This window comes from Equus caballus, chromosome 1 (genome assembly GCF_041296265.1).
Source record: "Equus caballus isolate H_3958 breed thoroughbred chromosome 1, TB-T2T, whole genome shotgun sequence".
Lineage (NCBI taxonomy): Eukaryota > Metazoa > Chordata > Mammalia > Perissodactyla > Equidae > Equus > Equus caballus.
In genome coordinates, this window is record NC_091684.1 from 12,485,423 (window position 1) to 12,513,057 (window position 27,635).

At 44.8% G+C, this 27,635-nt stretch overlaps 2 long non-coding RNA genes across 2 annotated transcripts in view; one reads left to right on the top strand and one right to left on the bottom strand.

The window, feature by feature from the left end:
- Positions 1 to 27,635, top strand: part of LOC138923090 (uncharacterized) — a 187,017-nt gene that overhangs the window by 144,268 nt on the left and 15,114 nt on the right. The gene's annotated exons all lie outside the window — the stretch shown is intronic.
- On the bottom strand, positions 16,539 to 27,620 carry LOC111772928 (uncharacterized). Its single transcript, XR_011436206.1, has 3 exons — positions 27,439 to 27,620; positions 21,246 to 21,500; positions 16,539 to 16,785 (listed from the first exon to the last, which is right to left on the bottom strand). It is a non-coding gene; the product is annotated as an uncharacterized lncRNA (long non-coding RNA).

Sequence of the window (27,635 nt, forward strand, 5' to 3'; positions counted from 1 at the left end):
AAAACTCACCAGTGACTTCCCATCTCCCTCAAACTGAAAGGTCCTATGACGACCTACAAGGCCCTTCACCTCTCAGGGTTTTTCTCCTTCTGCTCTCCCTCCGTTCTGCTCCAGGCCCCCTGGCCTCCTTGCTGAGCCTATATCCCACATTCTCTACAAGAATGTTACCACTCCCAAGGGCACAAAAATTGGTTCTTGAGGGCAAAAAATATCTTATTCTTTTTAATTATAAAGCACACATGTACACACAGTACAGAAACAGATATACAATAAAATTTCATTAGGGGAGCAATTAGAGGGGAAAAAAAGCTCCTTAGGAGGGTGATAATAGAAAAAAGGTTGAGCTACACTAAGTTGTGCCAGGAACAACAGACCCCAGGGCCTTTGCACTTGCTGTTTCCTTGCTTGGAATTTTCTTTCCCCAGATTCTTTCCCTGGCTCATTCCCTTACCTCCTTCACTTCTTTACACAAATGTCATCTCAGTGGGGCCTTCCTTGGCCACCCTATCTAATAACCACCTTTCCTACTTCCTGTTCCTGTTTGCTACTTTACTTTTTTTCCTTAGCCCCAGCCTATCTGGCACACTATATATTTTCCCTATTTTTCTTGTTTATTATCATTTGATTGTTTATTACCTGGAAAGTAAACTTTGTTTTGTTCTCTGCTGTATGTCCAGTGCCTAGAATAAGCCCTGGCGCGGAGTAGATGTTCAGTAAAGACTTGTTTGACGAATGCTTAGGAGGGAGCCGCCTGTAGTAGGTACTCAGCGTGCCGGTGACTGGAAAGCCCGTTCTTCGCGGTGGTTTCAGCTTTCTTCCCAGGCGTGATACACGGAAATGCAAGTGGGCAGCTCAGGGACCCAGGGTCAGAGAGGGAAAGGCAGGCTGAGATTCTGGAGAGACAGCTGACGGCAAGCCCTGGATGGCTAAGAATTCGCTGAGTGTGTCCTGGGCCTAAGCGGTGCCCACCGCAGCGTCCGTGGGCCCCGGGGTGCGCTGCTCTGGATGCCCGCGGGACCCCCGTGCCATCAGTTTGCTCTGGAACCGGCGTCACAGCCTTCGAGCGACCGGCTGCTGGAGACTCCAGCTCTGGCCGTGCCCCGTCCCGCGCCCCCGCCCCTAAAGCCCCAGCAAAACCTGCAGAATTGGGGACAGGGACAAGGGGTGAGAGGACAGCACCGCCCCTGCTGACAGGCCAGTTTCCCCCAAGAAACATGTTTCTCTAAGATTCGTCCACTCACTAACCAGTACCTGTCATCACGAATAGGACGTTTTTCTCTTTATGTTGAGGGCAAAGAGCGCTTTCTGACTGCAGTGGAAAACTTCACGGGAGAAATGGTACCTGACTTTGTCATCACTTTTTTAATGAGCAGGAGGCCCCTCGCCAGGCCCTTATTAGCTAATAAACTTAGGAGAAACTCGATGCCGGCTTCCCGGTTAATTGAACAGCCACCTACGGATCATTCAGGAAAACTATATAAATTTATTTCTACGATGTTATGAATTATTTATAAACCTTCACAACCTAAAAAGTCAAGGTTCATTAGGAAGTCCGTCTTATGAAGGGAGCCACATTCTGTCCAAAGGAAATTTTGGCCTGAGGTTGTCCAGTCATGAGTATGAGCCAACAATTTATTAGATGATTCCTTAGACATTCTCAATCTTGATTTTGCGTCCTTTTCTATTGTAAAATAATTGTTTTTAATGCTAAGTGAATCTTGTAAAGGTGCTCTCCAATCCCACTGGCCCAGATTTTCTTTTTTTCTCTTCTTTTATTTTCAGACAGTTTTGCCTTCTCCTCGTCTCTCTCCCATGCACTTCTTTCTTCCTTTCCTTTATCTCTCTGTTATGTTGCTGTTATTATTATAAAAAGAAATTCTTTTTCTTAAGATTGGCACCTGAGCTAACAACTGTTGCCAATCTTTTTTTTTTCGCCTGGTTTTTCTCCCCAAATCCCCCCAGTACATAGATGTATATTTTAGTTGTGGGTCCTTCTAGTTGTGGCATGTGGGACGCCACCTCAGCATGGCCTGACGAACAGCGCCATGTCCGTGCCCCGGATCGGAACCGGCAAAACCCTGGGCCACCAAAGCAGAGTGCACAAACTTAACCACTTGGCCACGGGGCCGGCCCCTAAAAATTTTTTAGTTATAAACTGGTGGAAGTTCGTTGTAAGGAATTTGAAAAAAAAAAAAAGGCAAAAATCCAGCCACTTGGTGAAAAAACTATATATGCATTTTTAAAAATATTTTAATGTGTAGACTTCTCATTCCCTCCCTCCCCTCCTTTCTTTTTCTTTTAATAGTTTAGAAATGAGATTGATATCAAACTGATTTTATAGCCTCTTTTTTTTCCCACCTGATGTATTGTGGACATTTTCCCATATCATTGAGGTTTTTTTCCACAACGTGTTTTGAATGGGTGCTTAGTATTCCTTCACAGGGATGAGCTATAATTTATTAAACCAATCCTGTATTGTGGAGCCTTAAGGTAATCCTCCCCACCCTTTTTATTGCTATAAATAATACTCTGAGGGACGTGCTCAAACAAAATAAATCTTGGTGCAAACTTTGGCTTTTTCTTAGAGTAAATTCCTAGAGGTGGGGTTACAGGTCATAAAGTAGGAATGTGTTTCGCCCTTCTTCGAGCTAGGGGTTCTTGGGACTCAGATGCAACCCCCGCCCCCCGTGGCAGGGGGAAGCCTGTTGAGCAAGTGAGCTTTCAATGGCTCCTCTCCCTTAGTTCTCATTTGCGACTGACCTTGGCCCCAAGGAGCCCCTTTTCTTCTTCTTTGTGGAAGCCATGCCAGGGCGCAGCTGTGTATCTGTAAATCCACATTCCCGCTCTCTCTGACCTAGGGTTAGCAGTCCTTCAAAATCCACTGGAAAAATCCTCGCAATGCCAAGTCCTGGCTAGAGTTGCCATGGTGACAGACAACGACAACAACCCTTTATCCACATCCCACTCTAAATCTTCAGAAGCTCTCAAGATTCAGAAGTCACTAGGGAAAATATCTGCTTTATCGGCAACAGTTTAATCCTATCCCACCCAGTTGGGAGTCCCATATGGGCAAAGCTGATGGCCAGCAAGATTCCACATGGATCTTATAAAAATACCGCTGCTATTTTTTTATTAATGTTTTTTTTTCTTTTTCTTTTTCTTTGCTTCTTTCCTGCTTTCACTATATCCCAAATAATCCTACATTTCCAAAAGCTGATCTAAACTGATGCCTAGGGCACTGACAAAGAAGAAGCATTAAAAACGTGATAACACAGACCAAATGAAAAAGACTCTTTTTGAGACAATTAGCGAAAGTTGATTATGGCCTAAGTATTGGAGGATGCCAGAAAAAAAAATTTAACTTAGGTATGATAATGGCCTGTGGTTATACAAGAATATGACCATAATTTTTAGAGATGCATACTGACGTATGTGCAAATGAAATGACATGAAGTCTTGGATTTGCTTTCAGATCGTTCAGCAAAGAAAAAGAAAACAAGAGAAGATCGATAGGGCACATGTAGCCAAATTTTAATAATATTTCACTTCAATGACAGGTTAAAAAATCATACTATTCTCTCTACTTTGAGTATGTTTAAAAGTTTTCATATCAAAAAGTTTTAATAAGAACAATGTCACATGCTTCCTATTCATTATTTCTAACAAAGCCTTGAAATGGTCAAGACAGAAAAACGTCAGATCTCTTACATTGATTCTGTGACTTAACATTTTCTTTTGAATTACGTGTGGGGTTGCACCACCATTGTTTCAGGGCTCAGGGCCCCTAAAGGGCTGACTCAAGCCTTGGTCGCAATGTCCCAGTCCCAAAGCTTTGGGGGAGACCTCCCCTTCCCCCTGCCAGTCAGTGGGACAAAGGCTGAGGTGACCCCTGACCTCTCCTCCAAGGTGGAAAAACTATATATATATATATATATTTTTTTTTTTTTAACATTTTAAATGTCAGCTCTCGGTGGTTGTCAGCCTCAGTGTCCCATGCGCCGTCTGTAAGTTAACACTCAAGACCGTATTCTGCACGCAGAAGGATCTTGACTGCAGTGTGCGCTCGGGGCTGCGCAGTCACCCTCTGCCTTCTGCCCTCCTTGGTTCTTGGTTGCTAGGCGTTCTATTGCTTGTGAGTACAATATTTACTTTTGTTTATTTGATTTCCCCTTGTATTTGAAGAGTCTGGGCAGCACCCAGGATCCTGGGGCTGGGGATTTTCTGGGGGATAAAACGCTCCCTGAAGCAGTTTGTCCATGTCTGCGTCTTGGTGGGCTCTTCCTATGCAAGGTCAGGGCCGTGGGTTGGTGCTTGGGTCTCTGCTTGAAGCAGCAAGCATGGGCATCCCCCAGGGGACATGGGTTCAAGGGGCTTCAGAAAGTTGAGCAGAAGCGCTGGCCGGGTCACCACCTCCCCTCAATTATTCACCCTGAGGGTTTTCTTTGCAAAATATTTTAAAATAAATAGCCATATCATAAAAGACTCGAGTAATAATATGGAAGTAAAATGCAGAAGTCCTGCTCATGACCCATCCCAGGTCCTTCGTGGTGGTAACCCCCACACACTGTTTGGCATGGTCCCTGACCCTGTAGGGCCTACAGCTCCTCAGAAGTGATTCTAAGGACCTGCTGGGGGTAGGGGGTGCAGATGCATGACAGACAAGCGCTGGTTCCTACTCTTTTTTTTCTTTTTGAGGAAGATTAGCCCTGAGCTAACTACTGCCAGTCCTCCTCTTTTTGCTGAGGAAGCCTGGCCCTGAGCTAACATCCATGCCCATCTTTCTCTACTTTTTTTTTTTTTTTAAAGATTTTATTTTTTTCCTCTTTCTCCCCAAAGCCCCCCAGTACATAGTTGTATATTCTTCGTTGTGGGTCCTTCTAGTTGTGGCATGTGGGACGCTGCCTCAGCGTGGTTTGATGAGCAGTGCCATGTCCGCGCCCAGGATTCGAACCAACGAAACACTGGGCCGCCTGCAGCAGAGTGCACAAACTTAACCACTCGGCCACGGGGCCAGCCCCCATCTTTCTCTCCTTTATATATGGGATGCCTACCACAGCATGGCTTGCCAGGCAGTGCCATGTCCACACCCGGGATCCGAACCGGTGAACCCCGGGCCGCTGAGAAGCAGAGCGTGTGAACTTAACCACTACACCACTGGGCTGGCCCCCTGGTTCCTACTCTTAAGAGGCTTATGAGGTTTGGGGTCAAGAAGATCTAGAGGTCTATAAGGAGAGCTCTGAAGGATTAGTTAGATTCAAAGTTATAGGTCACAATTACATCCATTTAGAGAAGTAAATGGGAGCCCCTCTGTTTCCGCTACTCACAACACTTCTGACACCAAATATGTGGGGCTTTTCTCCACACCAGCCAATTCTCTGACTCTGCAGACACCAGCTGGGTGTCCTACACTTCAGTTCTGACGTTAACTCCCTGGAGGTAGCACAGACCCATGGGTTAGGGCTCAGTCTCACAAGACTGCCCCCGCTTCAGACTCACAAGTCACGAGTCCCAGGCTGTCACCTGTGCTACTGACCAGTGAGAAATGGGGGTTCCCACACCCCCTCCTCAGGTTAGGTAATTTGCTATAATGACTCACAGAACTTAGGGAAAACACTCCCTCATGTTTCTCACTTTATTAGAAAGGATATAATGAAGGATGCAGATGAACCACCAGATGAAGAGGTACATGGGGCAAGATCCTACAGGTCCCAGGCACAGAGCTTCTGTCCCCATGGAGTTGGGGTGTGCCACCCTCCCCGCACATGGATGTGTTCACCAACCTGGAAACTTTCCAAATCCCATACTTTAAGGATTTTTATGGAGGCTTCCTTACACAGGCACGATCAATTATTTCCTCAATCTCCAGCCCCTCTCCTCTCTGTAGAGGGTAAGGAGTGGGGATGAAAGTTCTAAGCATCCAAGCATGGCTTGGTCTTTCATTGTCCGGGCCCCATCCTGAAGTTACTTGGAAGCCTAAAAGTTACCTGAGAGTCGCTTCATCAGAACAAAAGATGCTCCCATCACCCAGGAAATTCCAAGGGTTTTAGGAGCTCTGTGTCACAGACAAGGGGCAGAGACCAAATATATATTTCTTATTATGTCACAAGAAGGAAACAATTATTGAGAACAGGAGAAGTCATGGGATGCTCCAGGTAACATTTGAGCAATACTTCGAAGGAGGGCAAGATTTAGGTCATGGGGAAGGAAGACTTGCCTGGTTGAGGGAGGAGGGGGGAGCAAGGCCTGAGCCTTCTGCATGCCTACAGGTATGGTGATTGTGTCCTTTAGGGATCTTTTGGATGCAAATGCTAGAAAATATAACCCAAACTGGTTTAGGCAAAAAGAGATTTTATTTATTCATGTAATTAGAAAGTTTAGGAGATAAATTGAGTTTAGGCACAGCTTGATCCAGGAGTGCATAAAATGTCTAGCAATGTCTTTATCCCTCAGCTCTATTCCCCTTCCTTCATATGGACTTTATTCTTGGACTGTATTTGGTGGATCAGGATGGCGGCCAACAGCTCTAAGGCCCAAAGTTTTTCAAGTTAGAAGCTGTGGAGAAAAGCATACATCTCACCCTGTTAGCTTCTGAATAACTACCAGGATTTACTCTGCTGGGACAAACTTGGCTTATGAGCTGGTCCCTGAAGCAATCACTGTCACCGGAGATTAAAATATGTGAATTGAGCAGCTTGAGTCACATGCTCAGAGAGAAAGAGGAGTTATTATTCTAAGGAGATTTGGGTTCTGTTATCGGAAGAGGGGTACATTGGTGCTCGGAGGACCCCTCCAGAACACGGCCTCCACAGAGACTCAAAGCGTAGGAGGAAGAGCTGTGCTTGGCCGACTTGCTGGAGCCTGTTCAGCAGCAGAAGTCCACAATAAAGAGATTAAGTTGAGCAAAAACTCTTCACTCAACTCCCAGACCAATTGTGCTCCAAGAGTTGTGGGAGGGTCACTGAGGACAGCCACACCTACCTCAGTCAGGGGTTCCCAGGGCCTTCTGAGAAGCTGGTTGCACAAATCCAAGCCTGGGGGCTTGAGGTGACTGGATTGTTCGGGCTTCTAGAGACAGTTAGTCATCCAGAGAATCAGGACACAGGAAAACCAGGAAAACGTTCATTCAGAGTTTCTGGCCTGAGGTCTGGGTGGGCTGAGGAGTGAATTGGGGGCCCCTGCCATTGCGCTGGCCGAGGCAGCCACAGCCTGCACAGAGGACACTGGGAGAGAGGGTGACGGGCCCCAGAGGCCCAGCAAAGAGGCAGCCCTTTCAGGGGCCACCCTGTGGCCCACTCTCAGGAGTGGCCTGAGGACAGAGTCCTACTTCTGAATGGTCCCACAGGGACTCCAGCAGGGACTTGGAGGGGGGTCATCACTGTGGCTTCAAACAAATCCCCTGAAACGCCGTGAAGAACTTTCATTCCATTCCTTTTTCTGCTCTTTCCCGAGAGCCAAGTGCTGTCTTCCACTGGAATTGAAGATTATGGGAGGAGAGGACAATGGAGGGAGACCTGTAGATACCGGGGAAGGAAGAGGGCCTAGACTTTGGGAGAAAACCAGGTGTAGGCTTCAGACTTAAGTGTTTCCTTGGAAAGGTTCTAGAATGAATATACAGCTTCTAACTGACGACTGGAAGTCAACAGGGAGCGGCCCCTCAGGGCTCAGGTCCGGCGTGGGGCGGGCAGAGGCATTAGCCTTTTGGGAAGTAATACTTTCCACTTAAGTCATTTTGGAAAGAGAGATTTCAGAGTGTTTTATACAGCACCGTGCCTCCTGAGTCATGGGATATGACAGAATGCTGTACCTTTTTGTCTTGGAGTTGTCACTGTGAGAGCATCAGATATGATAAAACCTTGTGGAGCGTATGGCATGTTTGACAAAATCAGAAGTCCACACAACTCTAGGCTGGGCGTAATTTTGATTTCTTAAGAAAATAACTGAGGAACACTCAAAAAGTGAGAATAAGAGGAAACTTCCTCAAATGGTAAAGGGAATCTATAAAAACCCCGTAGCTGACGTAATGGTGAAAAACTGACCTTTTCCTCCTAAGATCGGGTACAAGACAAAGATGTTCATTCTTGATACTTCCATTCAACCTTGCACTGGAGGTTCTGTGAGGGGAAATTAGCCAAGAAAAATAAATAAAAAGCATTGCGATTGTAAAGGAAGACATAAACTACCTCTATTTGCAGATGACATGATCTTGTATATAGAAAATCCCAAGGAGTCCACTAAAAACGATAAGAACTAATAAACAGGTTTGGCAAGGTTGCAGCATACAAGATCAATTTGTAAAATTGATTGTATTTCTATACACTAGCAATGAACAATCTGAAAATGAAATTAAGAAAACAATTCCATTTACAATAGTACCAAAAAGAAGAAGATACCTAGAAATAAATTTAAGCAAAGCAGTATAAGACTTATACACTGAAAACTACAAACCGTCATTGAAAGGCTTAAAGAAGATTGAAATAAATAGAAAGGTATCCCAGGTTCATGAATTGGAAGGCTTACTATGGTTAAGAGAGCAGTACTGCCGAGAGGGATCTGTGATTCAATGCAATCTCTATCAAAATTCCAACTACTTTTTCCTTTTTACAGAAACTTATAAGCTGATCCAAAAACTTATATGGATATGCAAGGGACTCAGAATAACCAAAATAATCTTGAAAAAGAAGAATAAAGGGAGAGCACTCAAATTTCCCAACTTCAAAACTTACTACAAAGTTACAGCAATCAAGACAATGTGGTACTGGCATAAAGACAGACATATAGATCCATGGAACCAAATCAAGAATCCAAAAAGAAACCCATACCTCTATGGTCAATTGATTTTTGAGAAGGGCACCAAGATTGTTCCATGGAGAAAGAGTAGTCTTCAACAAATGGTGCCGAAACAACTGTACAGCAATGTGCAAAAAATGAAGTGGGACCCCTACCTCACACCGTATGTAAAAATTAACTTAAAATGGATTGCAGACTGAAATACAACAGTTGAAACCATAAAACTCTTCAAAGGAAACGTGGGTAAATCTTCATGACCTTAGGTTAGGCAGTGGCTTGTTAGATATGACACCTAAGGCACAAACAACAAAAGAGAAAAGAGACAAACTGGACTTCACCAAAATTAAAAACTTTTGTATGTTAAGGACACTATTAAGAAAGTAAAAAGGCAACCCCAGAATGGGAGAAAATATTTGCAAATCATATATCTGATAAGGGCCTTATATCTAGAACATATAAAGAACTCATACAATTCAACAACAAAGAGACAACCCAATTTAAAATTGGGCAAAAGATCCGAATAGACATTTCTCCGAAGAAGATATACAAATGGCCAATAAGCACATGAAAGGATGCTCAACATTATCAGTCATTAGGAAAATGCAAATAAAAACCTCAATCAGATATGACTTTATACCCATCAGGATGGCTGTAATCAAAAAGATAGGTAAAAACAAGTATTGACGAGGCTGTGCAGGAATTAGAACACTCACACTGCTCGTGGGAATTTAAAATGGTACAGTGACTATTTTTGGAAAACAATTTGGTAGTATCTCAAAAAGTTAAACATAAAGTTACCATATAACACCCCAATTCCATGCCTAGGTATGCACCCAAGAGAACTGAAAATATATATCCACACAGAAACTTGTACATGACCGTTCATATCAGCATTATTCGTAAAAGCCAAAAAGTACAGACAACTTAAATGTCCATCAACTGATGAATAAATAAATAAAATGTGGTGTACCTATACAATGGAATATTATTTGGCCATAAAAAGGAGACAACTACTGATACTGATAAATATGGATGAAGCTTGAAAACATTGTGCTAAGTGAAGGAAGCCAGACACAAAAAGCCGCATATTTTATGATTCCATTCATATGAAATGTCTAGAATGGGGAAGCTATAGAGACAGAAAGCAAATTAGTGGTTGCCTAGAGCTGGGGGCTTAAGAAGAGGGGGATGTGGAGTGACTGCTAATGGACACCAGCCTTCTTTTCAAGGTGAATAAAGTGTTCTGGAATTAGATAGGACGAACGGTTGCACAATTTTGTGAATATACCAAAAACTACTGGATCGTACACTTTAAAAAAGTGAATTATATGGTAGGTGAATTATATCTCGATCAAGCTGTTAAAAAAAAAAGGCAGAAAAAAATAACTGAGGAAGTAGAAAATCGGAGCCACCAAGAGATCTAGAGGCCAGTTAAAGAGTATTTCTGTTGCCCCTTTGTTCTTTACACAAAATGATACTATTTTAAAAAACGATGTGTACATGCAGATGTTGCCACACTGGTTTTAGCCCTCTGGTTCTTGCATGGCATCAGTTTCTGCATGTACCATGGCTTATTTTTTCAAATATCTGACCAGCACTGGACCACGTCCCCCACCAGCAGTTTTGGAGGTAGAGAACGTGTGAACAGAATCCTTCACAACTGGGCTGCTGATTTGCATAGGGGATAGTTCCACCCCTCCTAGGAACTTTCTTGGGAAAGAAACGGTAGGTAGTGGTATTTGTTTCCTCAAATTTGGTGGCGTAACACAACACAGCTTGCTTCATAGTTCTGGAGTCAAAAGTCCACTGTCAGTCTCAAGGGGCTAAAGGCCAGGTGTCAGCAGGGTTGGTCCCCTCAAGAGGCTCCAGAGGACAATCTTTCCCTTGCCTTTGTTAGAGTCTAGCAGCCACCTGTATTCCTTGGCTCTCAGCTTCTTCCTCCATCTTCAAAGCAGCAGCACAGCGTCCTCCAATCTCCCTCCCTCGCTCTCCCACTGCTTCTGTTGGCACCTCGCCGTCTCCTCTTCTGTAGTCAAATCTCTCTCTCAGATTCAAGTGTCCTTTATAAGTGTCTTATAAGGACCCTCGTGATTACATTTAGGGTCCGCCCGGATAACTCAGGATTGTCTCCCCAACTCAAAGTCCTCAACTCAATCACATCTGCAGCAAGGAACAAGCACAGTGCCAGGGATTAGGGCCTACGTGTCTTTGGGGGCACATTATTCAGGCTGCCGCAGTGGTGATGGCGTCCAGCTGGAAGTCCAAAACCCCACTGGAGGCACACGGAGCGGGCAGCGTCCTCTCTGACCTTTAGTTGCAACATTAATCAACCAGCTGGCATTGCTTTGAACAAAAATTTCTCATAGGAACTTTGCACACATTATTGTTCTGTTTCTTGAAAGACAGGGACATTTATCTTTGTGAGGCAGGTGCACGCAGACCTTGCTGGAATTTGGGTGAAACCAGTGGTGGACAGCCAAAGTTCATTTCCATTTTGTTTCCCGTGAGAAAGGCAAAGTCATCAGCTATAGGGTGAAGATTTCAGGACCTAGAAAGGGTCCTGGAGGCCAGGCTGCCTGGGTCAGGGACAGGCCTGACGACTCCCGTCAGAACGGCTCCAGGCTGCTGTCCTTTGATCTCTGATGTCTGCTCCATGCTGACTTTCTCTTGCCTCCCTCTCCTTTTGCTGTCCACACCTCTTGATGAGGCCCCTGCACTGGCTCTGTGAGGTCCCCGGGCTGTGGGGACGGGGAAGCAGCTCTGGGTCAAGCATGAATAGAGAAGACTTGGCCAAGGGGTCGGGGGAAGGGCCTCTCCTGTTCCCTCCTGCATCTTGTGAATTGACTTGAAAACCCCTCTTTTGACTCCTGAGCTGTTTTGTGAACTTATTTGTAAATTTTCTAAAACACACCAGATACAAGAGGCTGCTCGGTCCCCGAGTTCTGAGTAACTGAAGCATCCTGGAATCAGTCTCTGCAAAGTTAGCCAGAGTCCCATGAGGCCTGTTTATGTGTCAGCCTTTTCTGACTCTAGAGGCAGTGAGTTTCCTAACTGTTTGTTCTTTCTTCTTCATGATCAAGAACATTCTGAGGAAGTAAAACAGGTGCAAGAAAGGACTGGAAGAGTTCTGTAGAATTGGGTCCCTACTCCCCTTGAGCTCTTTGCTCCGAACAAAACTAAAACAGACTTTTTGCTGTCTTTGACATTTGTTGTGGCCCCAGGTGACACTTCCCAGAGGCCCATGGGACATTTTTATGTTTGTCTCCTGTTGAGCTCCTGTCTGCCATTGTTTACGAAGGTCCTTCTATGGTGTCACTCCTGTGCAGCAGCGCTGGCTCCTGCAACACGGCCCACAGTGGCGTGCCTGTCAGGCCTCCTGAGTTTGCATTGTCAGAACCCACCACGGGGCCCTTCCAAACCTCTGTCATGGTGATAGTGGTCACAGAGACTGCCATCTATGAGTGCCCAGCACTGTGCAAAGGGTTTACCATTTATTGTCTCTTTAAACTTTAAGAACAATGCTGTGTGGAAGCTAGTGATGTTTCTATTTTACAGATCAAGAAATTGAGGCTCTGAGAAGTTAACTTGCCAAGAATCCCAGTTATTAGGTGCTTTGAATACAACTGTGTTTGGTTTTAGAGCTGGCACTTTTTCCTGTCTCCTCGCCATGAGATGTCATCCTGCTTCGCTGCCCACCTAGTGAGGCCTGCCAGCCTAAACCTACAGCCTCTGCTCAGAAGAGGTACCTGCTTTCTCCTGTGATTTCTGTGCCAACCACTCTATAAACCAAGTCCTTCTTATTGGCCAGGAGCGGGGCCAGAGCAGCAGGTCTCTTAGTTCCTTTCAAGTCTTAGAGAAATGCTTCCCCTTGGGAGAGCATCCAGGGTAAGCCTTGTGGTTTCCATTCTAACGGCCTCCTTGATCATTTCTTTAAAAAGGCGTGTATGTGGGGGTAGGGAGAGTGAAGAGTTGTTAAAATGCTAGTCATAAATTCCTCAAAATGTGGAGAGCCTACACTAATTTTTTGGCATTTCTTTCTTTCTTTTTTTCTTTTTTATGGAAGTATTTACATCCAGTGAAACTGCAAATCTTAAGTACACGATTTGATGAGTATTGACAAATGTATACGCCAATGTAATTCACACTCCAATCAAGGTATAGAGTATTTCCATCACCCTCGAAAGTTCCTTCAGGCCTCTTTCTAGTCAATCCCCACCTCCCCCAGTATTTCTCATGATCATGTAATCAGATCTGATGTAATAGATCCCTAAATCTTTCCTGGATTTGTCTCCCACCCTCAGGAGTCCATGTGTCTTACCAAAGCCTCCAATGTCCATGTCTTGCTCATCTGGTTTGACTAACTGGTGTCATTGATGTAATGGACAAATATGATGTTCTGTGCAAGGCCAGATAGCTCAGGTCCCTTCAGAATACATTATGACCAAGGGTGGGAGGGCTAAGATGACACTGGGGCAAGACCATAAATACGCATGGTGGTTCATCTCATGTAAACACTGCTTCTGGTTCTCCTTCCTAACAGGGATGGGAAAGAACACATTCTCCTGACCCATAGCTCCATTCCATGTGCTTAGGCCATGTCACCTGCTCTAGAAAAATACCGCATGTGGCATCGCAGTTGCAATCGGGGCACTCGTTGGTTGAGTTTGAATTAATCCTCGAGGTTCTGTCTGGTTTTGCAGAGGCCAAACTGCTGACATACAGGAGAGCAGGATGGGACCACCACCCCTGCATTCTGTAGGTTTTTCTGAGTCTCCACAATTTCCCCTGAGATGAAACACTGGTTTGGGTTTACTGTCTTGGCCAGGGGAGGGAGATGAGATTTCGGGGGTTTCCGCTTGGCCTTCCTTGCTGTGATCACTGTAACCCCACAGGCCAAGGAACCAATCAATGTGTGTGTATGTGGCAGGTGTGCGGAGAAGTTGCCAATTACCAAGGGTACCCAGTCCAATTACACATTCAGAGACTAGAGAAATAACCGCTGGGGCATGTAGAGACCCAGTGAACCTACTGTGAACTGGGGCTTAACCAGGACTTTATTCTCTGGGCCTTATATTCTCCCCCTCTAATGGGGGTGGGCACAGTAATGTTTCAGGTCCTCAGGTGTCAATGTCAGCAGCCACCTGTGTCCAACAATCCTCAAAATATCTGAGCATTCCCCTTTCCTCAGAGTATAGTTAGCCACATAAATGGCCACAGGTCCCTTTCAGGGAAGGACAGGGGGCCCAGCCTCTCTCCAGTCAGTCTGTTCCAGGTGTGAGAAGGTAGACATGGGATGTTAACTTATTTTGATGGCTGCCCTCGGCCTCCTGATTACCCCTTCTTGCTTTATTCTGGCTGCGTAGGTTGAGCAATACCCTTGTTGTCTGCCTGTCTGTCTTTCCCCTCAGAATGAAAATTCTTCTAAACATTTCCATAGCTCTCTATGGGTCAGATCCCTCTTGCTGCCACTCCCACCTTGCTGCTCATTACGATAATTACACACGCCTGGCATCGGATGGTAAGTGCCACCTCCTGGCCTCTGTCATCCCCATTGCTCCCAGGGAGCCCAGTTCAGTACCAGGATCTCCACCAGCATCCTTGACCTTCAGGGGAGAGCCACCACTGAGCTTCTTCATGTCACTTGCCCTGTCACCAGTGCATTCTTTCTGCTTTGGCAAACGCAGTGTTCTTCCAGCCCTTTCTGTGCAACACAAGAGCTGTTGTGTTCTCTGGCTTTATGTAGTATATCCACTCCAGCTTGCCCACTTTTCTGAGCCTTTTGATCTCTTCCTCCACCATCTGTCATGACAGATCTGGCATCTCTACTTCACTTACCATCACATTTTCTAAGCTACCAGGAACCAGCCTAGCAGGGTTCTAGCTCCACCTCCTGGGGCCCTTGTCAGGATGTTAAATGCTGTATCAAAGGAGAGTGTTTCCATCTCAGTGTGACTCCCCATCCAACTTTGCATTGCATCTCACTCTGTCCGGCACCCTCACCCTTCACTCCACACGTACCCTCCTGGCTCCTGCGGGAACGTGTTGGGTGGGTCCCACAGCACCTTTGGGCTATAGTCCCTTTCCTCTTTTAGCAGGACTGCACTCCTCTGGCCAGATGTTGTGACTGGACCCTAGTTATTAGTCTGGTGGCAGGAGGGGAGCTGGGAGTGGATTTGCTGGGGGAAAGGGGGGGATATGGAAGAGAGTAGTGAGGTATTGTCGTGCAAAGCAGATCTCATCATCGTCTTCATGTGAAGGCAGACACTAGCCTGTAAGGAGAGAATGGGGTCCTTTTTCAGGTCTGTAGAACTCCGGGAGATCTGGGATTTCAGATGTTTTAGTATTTCAGCTCAGTTGTCCCCTTGCCACTACTGCTTTCCAACCAGGGCCCTGAGCTTGGCACAGCAGACCTCCAGGGTTGAGACCATTGCTCTTTGAGCTCTTTTATTCTTAGAATTAAATTCAGGGCCTGCTTCCCAGCTGTCTCTGCCTACAGTTGCAGAAGACAGGGATCTCTTCATATGCTGCCAAGGAGGCCCTTTGGTTTTCATATTTTGCCTTATGTTGATGTTTAATCACCATTAGCCTTTCATTATCTTTCTCCAACAAATTGATAGCTTCTAGCAACAACATCTGATTCCACCATTCATATAATTATTATTTCCTCCAAACCTTTTTTTTTCTTTTGTGAGGAAGATTGGCCCTGAGCCAACATCTGTGCCAATCTTCCTCCATTTTGTATGTGGGACGCAGCCACAGCATAGCTTGATGAGCAGTGTGTAGGTCCACACCTGGGATCTGAACCTGTGAACCCTGGGCTGCCAAAGCAGAGCATGCGAACTTAACCACTATGCCACTGGGCCTGCCCCCTGTCCTCCAAAACTCTTAAATGCCTGAGATCCCAAATCCATCAGAGCATTTTCCTGCCAGGGATCATGTCCTAGTTCACCACCAGTGAAAATTTTAACAAGTGCCCTACAATGGCAAGCATGCACCACCAGGGGTGAGGTCCTCATTGCAGCAGCCAGCAGATAATCTGGTTCCAGCATACTTCCGGGACCAGCTTGCACAGGTCAGCTTCCCCAGCACAGACTGTGTGCAGGAGCTTTCCTGGGAGTGGTCTCAGGACCAATGCTTTTGACAGGGGAGGGAGGCAGGAACGAGCGGAGGGAGAGGTTAAACTGTGATCCAGCTGCAACAAAGGCCTTGGCCAGTCCCATGGGGAGCTCCGGAGCTGGACTCTCCCCGTCAAGGCAAGAGGGCTGGACCTGTGCGCCCTCTACGTCAATTCGTTATAGGATGCAGGCTGCCCCAGGAAGGGGACGGAACCTGGGGTGAAGCTGCTTTCCAAGGCTGAGGGCAATTCTGGAGAAGGATTCGGCCAGAAGCTACAGTAGCCAACTCTTGCAGAGCTGGGGGAATGAGCGCCTCCATCCCACAGGTACATCTGGGCAACACATCCCTTCACTTTTCCTCTCCAGAAAGAAGGAGAGAAAAAATAGCCTATTTGTTTGGGTTTTTTAAATGATTGCACTAGAGACTGTAATTTGCATCCTTAATGTAATACATACTGAATTAATCTTACACCACTTCAAGTGCAAGGTTTTCAGTAGACTCACACTTGTACCCCTATCTTTTGTGCTAGGATGTCATATATTTCACTTCTACATATGTTATAAGCCCTTTGCTTATAACATATAAGCACATTGCTATTATTTTTGCTTTAAACATTCAATCACCTTTTACATAAATTAAACATTGATAAAAATTGTCTTTCATGTTTATTCACTTATTTACACTTTCAGGTGATCTTCATTTCTTTCCAGAGGCCTGCCTTTCTGATCTTGTCTGTCTTTAAGCTATGAAGGGGTTAAGTTGCGATTCCAGAGGCCAGTGGTTCCTTCTGGATTAGACTCTGTCTGGGCTTCGGAACCCAAGCACCCGAGGCTGTTTTCCAGCTCCTCTTCCACTGCCACCTCCTCAGCGAACTTGGGGCTGCTGTAGAATAGGTGGGAGAATTATTGGCTGAGTGATTTGTTTGGGGCCCTTCCAGATTCCTTCCATCCTGCCAGCCCACAAGGTCCTCTCAGGCTCAGCTGAGTTTTCCTCATCCCTGCAAAGTCCCACCCCATTCTGGCAGAACCCTCTTCCATGTTCTCGTGCCCAGATCCACTCCTCCCCCAGGAAGGAAGCTGCTCACCCATGAGAGGCTCGCGTCTCTCTAGAATTCAGTTCATCCAGGGTTTCTTGCATCCCACGGCTCTTAGGTAGCCCAATAGAAAAGCACACTTTTTATTTTGCCCAAGTTTCTCTTGTTATCTCAAGAACAAAGGTCTTTCCCATTCTCCTACATTCTAACCGGAAGCAGAAATCCTCAGCTTGCTTGCTTTGCTTTGCTTCTGTTCTCATTTCTCCTTTATCAGTGGGCTGTTGTGGGGAGCTAAGGTGGGACATACTATAGTCATGCGCCACATAATGATGGTTCAGTCAATGATGGACTGCATAGATGACAGTGGTCCCTTAGGATCAGTATCATATAGCCTGGGTGTGTAGTAGGCCGTACCATCCATGTCTGTGTAAGGACACTCTATGATGTTTGCACAATGATGAAATCATCTAACCACGCATTTCTCAGAATGTCTCCCCGTGGTTAAGTGACACGTGACTGTGTTATCGGGCCAGGATGATCATAGGGCTCTGGTTTACCCAAGCCAGTGCCTGGGATTTGCAATGGTTCCCTCGTACTTGGAGCGATCACTGCATTTCCCTTCGTCTAAGGGGAAACACTGGGAACGTACCCAGAGCACACACAGCAGGTGAGGACACCTGGGTCTCACCTGTAGGTGCTGCTGCCAAACTACTGTGTGAGCCTGAGCTTGTCGCCACCTTTGGACCTCCACTTTCTCATTTGTAAGTCTCATTTGGAGTTTCTGCTACGCTGCCTCCGTGGAGAATGAAGCAGTAGCACTTTAAGATTCGCACTCAGCTTTTGCACAAAGAAAACCAAGAGGGCACTTTGTGGCAACTGAGTTCCGGTAACGTGAGAGGCTCCGGTCATGCTACCTCCTTCGTTAACTTGTGATGATAATGTACACACAAGGCAGTAATTCTTTATTTTTAAAAAATAAGATGGTGGCTAATTTGATTTGAATGCTCCAGTCTGGGAGTATGCTTCATGATTTTTAATCCAATTAGTGTTAGAGAGACTTCTGATTCTAAGAGTATCTGGTTTCTGCTTATGGTATAAGCTCTAGGCCCCAGTGACTCACATTTCAAGAAGGGAAAAGTTGGGGCCTATCGTCGATAAAAAGGGTCTGTTTATATGGTTGCTTCGTTTTTTGTTATTCAACCCAAGTGGCAGGGCGAGGGGATTTTAGCTCAGATTTCTGTAAGCAACAGAAAACCCACAGACAATTTCAACTCAAAAGTTTCCATACAAATTAGCACTATTTCTCAAAAGGGCCTCAAAACATCCTACTTGAAGGTAAACAAAAGCTGCCAGCATGACCGCTACGCAGGGGAACATTCTGGAAGTCTCGGCCCAGAGGTCAAAGGTCAATAAAACAGTGGGTTAGCTGTTGATTTGAGCTGAATTATACAGGCAGACGACCTTCAGACGACCTGATTCACTCTGTCTTTGCAGCCTTTCTCTTCACATTAGACCTCAAAGTTAGTCGGAACCACTCTCCAAATAAGTAGCATTTTTGCTGGGAAAATAGTGCCCGAATCAAATCTTCAATTCTGTTTTGTCAGCACCACATCCATTGAAGACTCTGAAATTTCTACAGAGACTATATGCTTGTAGTAACATTGTGGCGTAATTTTCACACTTAAGTTTTTTTGACCAATAAAATACCTCGTCGCTCTCAAGGTAATTTTGTAACAAGAAACGTCCTTCTGTCCTTGGCTGTTGTTGATAAAAGTCACATGAAACCATCTTAGATGTGACACAGTTGTGCCCTGTTGCCCCTGTGATACGTCAGCCTGTGATCCAATTTTTATGTGATAGGAAAGTGTAAAGAAAACGGAGAAAAGTGCAAATGACAGACAGGAAAACACTTTGTAGAACCATCTGTTGGAGAACACGTGTCTCAAGCTGAGATCCTGCTCGTACGATTGGGGAATAGAGTTTGTAACAAAGCGCAGTCTTCATAGCGCTGTGCGGAGGGGAATGGTGCTAAATAGTTTTGGTGTTATTTCACAAGATGGAATTTCATATCTCTGCCGCTGAGGCCCTCAGGTGACCAGAAAAGAATGGGAAGATGAATCTTACATATTTTCAGCAGGAAAAAAAATTCCTGGGCCATAATTACTCACCGTGCCCTCGAGAATGAATCTGGCTCTGTAGGTTCAATTAATTATGAAAACATAGATGAGACCAACTAAAACACTGTACAGAAATGGAAAACAAATACTGTCCCCTCAGTAAAGTGTTGTGGAGAGTATGAAAAACATACCTCTGTCAAGAATGTGGAAAACAGGGAGTGGCCTTGCAATAACATGTCTTTTTTTGAAGGCTCTAGGAAAATCGAAAGCATATTGAGCGTTGGATGAGGACTCCTGGCAAAGGGGGAGTGACAAGATTATTTCTTTCTGGCACTTCTAGGAGCGGGATTAGTTAATTGAATCTGTGGTTTTCAGATTCAGTTGGTGCTTCTGGCACGGCTGCTAGATGGACAAGGTTCTCGGGTCCATTTTCCCACTGGGTCCTGTGCCCAGGTCTCCAGGAGGAGAGGGGAAGATTCTGCAGTCTGTCAGCGCCCCGGCCTGTTTAGACAGCCCCATGCAATGAGACGCGCATTTATCTGAGCTGCACGAGCAACTCGGATGTCCCGGGTACCGGGAGAAAGGTTGTTTTTTTGCAGATGCGGTCCTAAACTACTGTCCAAATCCAAAATGGGGAGATGAGAAAGGAGGAGTAAAACTGCAACCTCCGAAAGATTCCCCAACCTTAAGAAACTGGGAAAAAAATACTAAAATATTTAAATATGTGAGGCAGAGGGATGGTGGGAAACTCACTGATTTCCCTCTGTCACCTGATTTTAAAACTTTTACAAAACCACTAAGCTCCTACAATTCCTCTCACAAGGTTATCAGATGTAAGGAGCGTCATTGAAGTCATAGAAATGATATCTCAATTTTGATATCTGAATTCAGTTCCATCCCCCCCCCACCCCGATGCCCGTCAGCACCAGCCGTTGTGAATCTTTATCCTAAGTGTGAAAAAGGTGGGAGATTCTTTTCCCTACATTATAATCAGGACATTTATGGCCCAAATAACTTTTTTCCTTAAGTAAGATTACTGTGCCCAAACAGTTTATTTCTCTAAAAGAAACCAAAGCAAAGAGACCTGGGCAGTTCTCGGGAGAACATGGAGTCCTCAAACTTTATGGTGACAAACTATTCTGTTTCTGTCGCCAAGTCTGCCAGATCTTAAGTTGGAAGTCCATGATGGGGACAACGTGGCAACGGGAGAGCACGCAACACCAACACACATATTTGGATAATGGTCCTTCCTCTGCCTGGCTGAATGTCTGCATAAAAGTCAGGTGACTGGGACTAGGTCTTAATTGCCTTGTGAATGAGGGCATAGAGCTTGACAGATAGTCACAAAAATCGCATCCTCCCCTCCCCCAAGATCTACTAGTCTAGGAGTTGAGGAAAATTCAGTTCTTTTTCTTAGAAGGTTAAACATAATGTTTGTTAGATACTCTAATGTTCTAGCACATCTGTATTTACAAATTGTACACCTTAATTCCATATTTTTTTGGAGGGAGATTAGCCCTGAGCTAACATCCGCCGCCAATCCTCCTCTTTTTGCTGAAAAAGATTGGCCCTGAGCTAACATCTGTGCCCATCTTCCTCTATTTTATATGTGGGACGCCTGCCACAGCGTGGCTTGATAAGCAGTGTGTAGATCTGCACCCGGGATCCAAACTGGTGAACCCTGGGCCACCGAAGGGAAATGCACGAACTCAACGCCTGCGCCACTGGGCCGCCCCTACCTTAATTGCTTTTTAAAGGGCTAAGTCAAAACTCATGATTCCAGAAAAAAGTATTTACAATGGTTTAAAAATATGAATAGCCAATGAGCATCCTGGTCATCTCCAAATTCTTGGGTAAGTTTGAGAGTTGAGAAGACTGTGTTCTTATTGCTAGTTGATAATTCTCACCATGAGTATGCTCTTTGCTTAGGTGTGAGTGGCTATTTCGCCCAACTTTCTAAATGTCCAAAATGAAACAAAGCCACCAAATATGAAAAGAAACAAACAACAAGAAAGCAAAACAAGGAAAAAATATGATCCAAATTCTTGCCTCTTACATCGTACTGAGACAAGATCACGCCTTCAGATGTTTCCTCTTAGAAGGCAGACTTTTCAAGTGTTTTGCATATGATCACTCCAGACACTGGCCACAGGGGAGAAAGGAGAAGGGAAAAGGGTTTCTCTCCAGCTTACCTCTCCCAAGGAGGATTCCAGCAGGGCACCTGGCAGTTTCAGTAAGGAGCAGGACTTACTTGATTCTTTCTCCTTCTCTTCCTTCCGCATTTCTTCTGCTTTGCACCAGAAAATGAAAGGTGCAGCATGCTTTCTTTTTGAGGTGGCCATGTAGAAAATTTAGAGAAAATTGCAAGACCTTGCATCTAGTTCCAACGTAGCCGTTCAGTAACCGTGAGATTTGGGACAAAGATCCCCAGGACTCAGTTTCCCCATCTGTGAAAGGAAAGATAGGACTACTTGAATGGTCTCCAAGGTCTCATCCAGTTCTCACATTCCAGAGCTCTGACTCATTGTCTTCCTATGTTAAGTAAGCTTCTTGGAGCCATATCTTGCTTGTTTGCGGAACTAGAAACTTCTAGAAGGGTTAAAAAAAAAAAGAGATACTAATTTCATATTATCTAAAACTATAAGTTTGGAGCAGTCTGGTATTTCTCTTCCTCTCAATAATTAAAAATCTTTAGAGACAAATATCATTTAGAGTTAATTTTTGAACTAGTTTAGAGTTAATTAAGAAACGTATTGGCACTAAGTACTTGCTCATTCCAAGAAGATGGAGGTTTTAAATATTTAACTTGTAAATCCTGTGATTCAGACAAACATCACTCTAGGAACAAGGAAGTTCGGGAGATTAAAATCCAGGAACGCCGAGTTGCAGTTGAGTCACGTTAAAGATTGTGCAACCTCGGGAGCGCACACTCATTGTTCGGGGCAAGAGATGCCAGTTACGGTTACAGAGCTTTCAGTCATGGGAACCTGCGTCCTCAGATAGCCCTCCGTCAGTTTTTCCTTCCTTCGCTCTTCGAAAATTCTAGGTCTCTCTGCAGGGGCGACTCCAACTACCAACCCCCAACCAGTTCTTTGGTTCTGCTTTCAAGCTGGTCTAGGGCGTGGGTTATGGGCACTCCAGTTACCCGAGCGTGACGAAGATCTCAGATTCAGTGCAGCCCTGAGTCCTGCTGTGCCCGTGATCAATCTCTTGCTTCTCAGCTCCAAATTCACCCTTAATTGCCTGTTCTGGGAAATTGTAGAATCCTTTAACAATGTTTCCTTGGCCAGCTGGCATGATACCACGCTTTGTGAGTAGAGGGTGCTAGAGAGACACAGCAGGGGCAAGGAGCTCTCCCTTCCGATTCCACCTCTGGCACCTCACATGACTTCTCCAGCACCAGGTTTCCGTGGTGCCTGGGGCTTCCCCTGTCCCCAGCTCCTACAGCAGCACTGAGTAGCCAGCAGCTTCCTCTGTGTCCCCTGGAGCAATTTTGTAACGGAGCACCTCTGGTGACATTACCCTGGGAAGTATTTTCCCTGGCACCCTGAAAGGCAGATTTCTGGCATGTTCCTCTGGTGGAGCACCACAGCCACCTCCCTGCTGTCCAGTGAGCCATGACGGTGCCCTCTCCAGGAAAATGCATCCCAGCCCTGAGGGTGGGCTGTGGGTGGGGGCTCTTCCTTAGGCTCTGACGCCGGCCCCAGGCGCAGTGATGGCTCCCTGTACCTGCTAGTCTTATATTCCTTAGAGTTTCGTTTATTCGTTAGCAACCAATCCCCCATTATTCCAATTCTCTCTTGTAGTTAATAACTCTTTATATTAAACTTTGTTTGTATAAATTACTCCTGATTGGATCCTGAGTGATTCATATCCCAAGGTGAAAATTTGCATATAATTATTATTTGCATATAATTACCTGGAAGACTATGGTTAAATTCGTTGTTCATTTATCAGTGTTGGGTGGATAGTCTGCTGTAAGCTCTCTTTCGGTCTGGTACCACTGTGTGTTAGTCTGCTAAGGCTGCCATAGCAGAATACCACAGACTGGGGGTTCAAATAACAGAAATTAATTTTTTCACAGTTCTGGAGGCCAGAAGTTTAAGATCAAGGTGTTGGCAGATCCAGTTTCTCGTGAGGCCTCCTCCTCAGCTTGCAGATGGCCACATTCTCACCATGTCCTCACGTGGCCTTTCCTCTGTGCGAGCACATCCCCAGCGTCTCCCTGTGTTCGAATTTCCTCTTTATATAAGAACATCTGTCAGAGTGGATTAGGGCAAAGCTTCACAGCCTGGCTTTAACTTGATCGCCTCTTTAGGGACCCATCTCCATGTACAGTTGCGTCCTGAGGGACCGGGCATCGGGGCTGCAACAGAGGAATTTTGAGGGGGCACAGCGCAGTCAATCAATATGTGCTAGTTTTGATTTTCTAACGGTGACCTTAGCGATCACGTAGAAGTACCTCTGTGTGGTGAGAGCATCAGACTGGGCTTTGGAAGACCAGATTTGGAGCCCGGGTTCTGCTACTTATCAGTTGGGAAAATTGTTGAACCTCTTGAATCTCGGTTTTCTTGTCAGTTAAATGGGCTTAAAGGGGCATAAAGCAGATTCAATGAGATCATGCAAATAAAAGTGCTTTAGAGTCTACAAAAGACTTTACAGAAAGTGAGGTATTCCTTGGTAGGTATATGGACTCACACGTTTTTAAAGACTCTCCCATGACATTTCATACTTTCTACTTATTAAAAGGCAGTTGCCAACCTATTAAACTGGTGTTAAGTATAAATGGTTTGTGTAGCCAAAAAGTCTCTTTGGCTTGTTAGACATGAAAAAGTTCTCTAGCCCCACAACTGTCGCTGCATGTGCCAGGAACCTTAATTAAAACAAAACTTTGAATTAATTATTATGTTGTCTCTTTTGTTTTCTCATTCTCTGCAGAAGTAATAAGCAACATCTTTAAAGTCTCATGAAATTATTTGACTTACTCCTACTTTTGGAAAAGATAGAAATTACATGGCCTTCAGAGTGGCAGCCAGCACATTTTTTGGCAATTGCAATATTCACTAATAGAGGGATAGGAAAGAAGCTATAACCTGGTTCTCATTTTACCCAATATCACAGCCTTTCTCCCCATACCACAGTAACGCACTGCCTGCAGTCATCTCGCATAGTGGGAAACTGAGGCACTGGGCATCATCATCGTGTTCAGGTGCTGAAGGGAAAGGAAACTGTCATTTATGGAGGAGCTTTATGTACAAGGCACATCGCACAAATTTCACTTAATCCTCACACCATCCCTAGAAGGTATGTTAATAATAATAACAAATATTATTGCTTAGTGATAATAAATGTTATTATTAATTCCATCTTACAGAGAAGGAAACTGAGGCTCAAAGAGGGTAAATAAATTGTCCAGAGTCACGTGGCTAATAAATAGTGGATCAGAGATCAGAACTCAGACCTGCCTGACTCTGCCGCTGTGTGTCTTCCCACCTCCACTGTTGGCCAAAGCTTATTCACAATGGCTTCAATTTAAAAGTGCTGTTAGCAATATAATTGTCATAGAATGGAAAGCAATTAGCAGTTGAATCTAACAGAGCTTCAACTGATAAAATTCTCTAGTGATTAGTTACTTAGTTTTCAAGCTACATCACAGATAATAAGAGTTAAGTGCTGGATCCAAAAAAAAAAAATGTTTTTGGCAAATATTCAACCATGTGCTACAATAGCACCAATTGGCCATGTGCCCCTTGTGCATATAGAATCACTATCTCCAACCATATTTATTCTGTTGCCTTTCAGTTTTCCCTCTGCCATCTGTGTATGCGTTGACTTAATCTCTAGAGCAAGTTATGTTCATATATTTATCTAGTAAAAGAAAGTGCGCTGATGATAACTATTTGTCTTCCTTTTAAATTTCTATATCAGAGTCAGCAGCTGAGAAATATACTTTTTTTTTTTTTAATTTAGAGTCTTTCTACTTTGCGCTAGATCTTTAAGAGGCTTGGAGCTTACCCCTCCATAAGTTTCACTTTGAAATCTTGTTGGAACAATCTCGAAGCTGATCTCATTTCAAAAGAAAAACAGAAAATAGAATCAAATCAAACTTTACTGAAATTGAGAAGACAAGTCATGAGGCTCAAAGGAGGAATGAATGAGACCGTGGCTCTAATAGCGGGAGGGAGGAAATGACATCAATTAAGTAGGACCATTCGTGAGGACCCACCTCCTTTGAGGTGTCCCTCTTGGAGTTCTTCCCTTCCAGAGCTTTGCAGCGCAGTTATTTCAGTATTTCACTCCTTGCTGGATAAGTTCCTTGAGATCAGGAATTGTTTCACTCATCTTTATCTCCTATTCTTCATCGTGTTTCAACTGCCTCGTGGACCCATCACCTTCTCTAACTGGACTATTACAGTGGCTTCTAGAAGAGCTCCCTGCCTCTGGTCTTCTCAGTGTCACCTCCTGTCCACAACGCAACATGATGCGGTCCAGTAACTCCCCATCTGATGCCAGATTGCTCTCCAGATACCCTCTGAACTTCATTGCTGACTCCAGAGGCCTCGTAAAACTTGGCCCAAACCAAATATTGTCAGCCCTGTTTCCCACCATCTCTGCTCTTTCTCGGAGCCCATTCCCTGCAACTTTGTGAAGAAAATAAGCGGGATGATGAGATAGTGAGGACGATGTGGTAGGGTGGCCGGGCCTTCTTTAGACTGAGTGGTCAGAGAAGGTTTCTTTAAGGAGGTGACATTTGTGTTGGGACCCTTTGGGGTTGACCATATGGAGAGGTGGGAAAGAACACAAACTGGCATACCAAGGCTCCAACACAAAGGCCATGGAGGAAAACAGAGCTGACCTTTGAAAGGACATCGTGGAGACCAGTGTGCCGGGAGCACGGTGAGGGTGGAGGAGATGCAGGAACGGAGCTGCAGATTAGGTGGGAGGCAGGTCCCGCAGGAGCTTTTCCACCTTGGAGAAAGGGCAGTAGTCAGGCTGAAAGCGTCTGCACCATCTACATTCCGAACAGATCCCCTGGCTGTGGGGTAGAGTGAAATCAAGGGGGCTCCAGTTCCAGACTGTTCCAGACTGTTTTCCAAAGTCGCTTCTCTCTGAACACAATCTGTGTACAGGTGAGGGATTGTTTATGTCCCAATCAGTTGAAAGAAGGGCCACAAGATCTTTCTTTGGGTTTGCATTTTGAAGTTTCAATTGAGTAGGCAAGGGTTTTGGTAAATGTTCTGCTCAATAAAGTCACAACTCTATTACTTACACTGGTATTCTAAAATTAAACTGGTAGTTTAATTTTAATTATTATGATTAAATTTAATTATATAAAAAATAATTTTAACACACGGTAGTACCTACTGTGTACCAGGCGTGGTACTTGGCACTGAGGATACAGAGATAAATGAAGGTGATTCCTCAGAGCGCAGTGGGCTAGCCTTGTTCCTGGTGACCCCTGTTTAAAGTTCTGTTTTGAGATTTTTAACCAACCGTGTGTTTTAACACTTGATAATATTATGACATTGTATTCTTTATATCAGCTTATAATCCATTGTGATTATAATCAGGTGATATTTTCACAGCAAAATCACGTATTTTTCTACATTTTCCTATTTAATCTGTGTAGTTGGTTTCTTCTTTCTCAAACCTGGCCTCAAGGACTCATTCTCTTTGATTCTGGTGACATTTCTAAGGATAGTTATAAATTTGCATATTGGCTGCAAACAGCTCAAAAATCACTTCCGAGAACTCTGTCCCCAGGTCATAAAAAATGGTTCTGATGGAACAGTTCCGGGAGTGCGGTGGACTCTGGAGTCTCCACGGGAGTCTGATAGGTTTCTTCCCAGTTTGGGCAGAAACTGTAGTAAGGAAGTCATCAACTTTAGTCTGTTTCTTTAAAGGGAGACTGTGCTTGGGCTTGGGGACAGACCTGAGATTTGCAAGGACTTTGGAAATTCTGAGCTATGTGCCCCACAGTTATAAAATTATATCTTAGACAAGTAGCCCATTTTTGAGGAGAACACTTAGCCTTCTATTCACTACCACATTTGTTGCATTTGGATCCAGCAGGGAAAATTAAAATCTTGTGTTTGTCAGCGGTGAGGCCAAGATGCATGTGCCCCAAGTTTAAATATCCAGGAATCATCCAGTGGTTTGCTTTTATTGTTCATAAAGTCGGCAGAGACAAACCACCTGAGTAGTTCCAGATGTTGAATCAACAAGGCCGTACTTCACAGACCTACATGTAAAAAGTAACTTTACAGGCCTAAGAAAAGACCGGCAAGATTGTGCCATTTCAGGATAGAAAGATGCTTTCATTCTTAAAACAGGTTAAACACAGGACGTGCCCCCCTGCAGATGGCAGGTCTAGGGGACTCTTACCTTTATTAGGCCACGTGAGGCTTCAGGTTGTAATCCACTCTCCTCTGCTCTGTTTGTAAAGTAGAAATCCCAGAGATGGGCTGGCCCACTCCAGAGGACTAGACTGTTTTAAGATAGCAAGGCTGTCAAATTTTAACAGAATAACCTGAGAGCAACATGGCAAAGACAAACTTCTCCTCATTGACTCAAATGCTGGA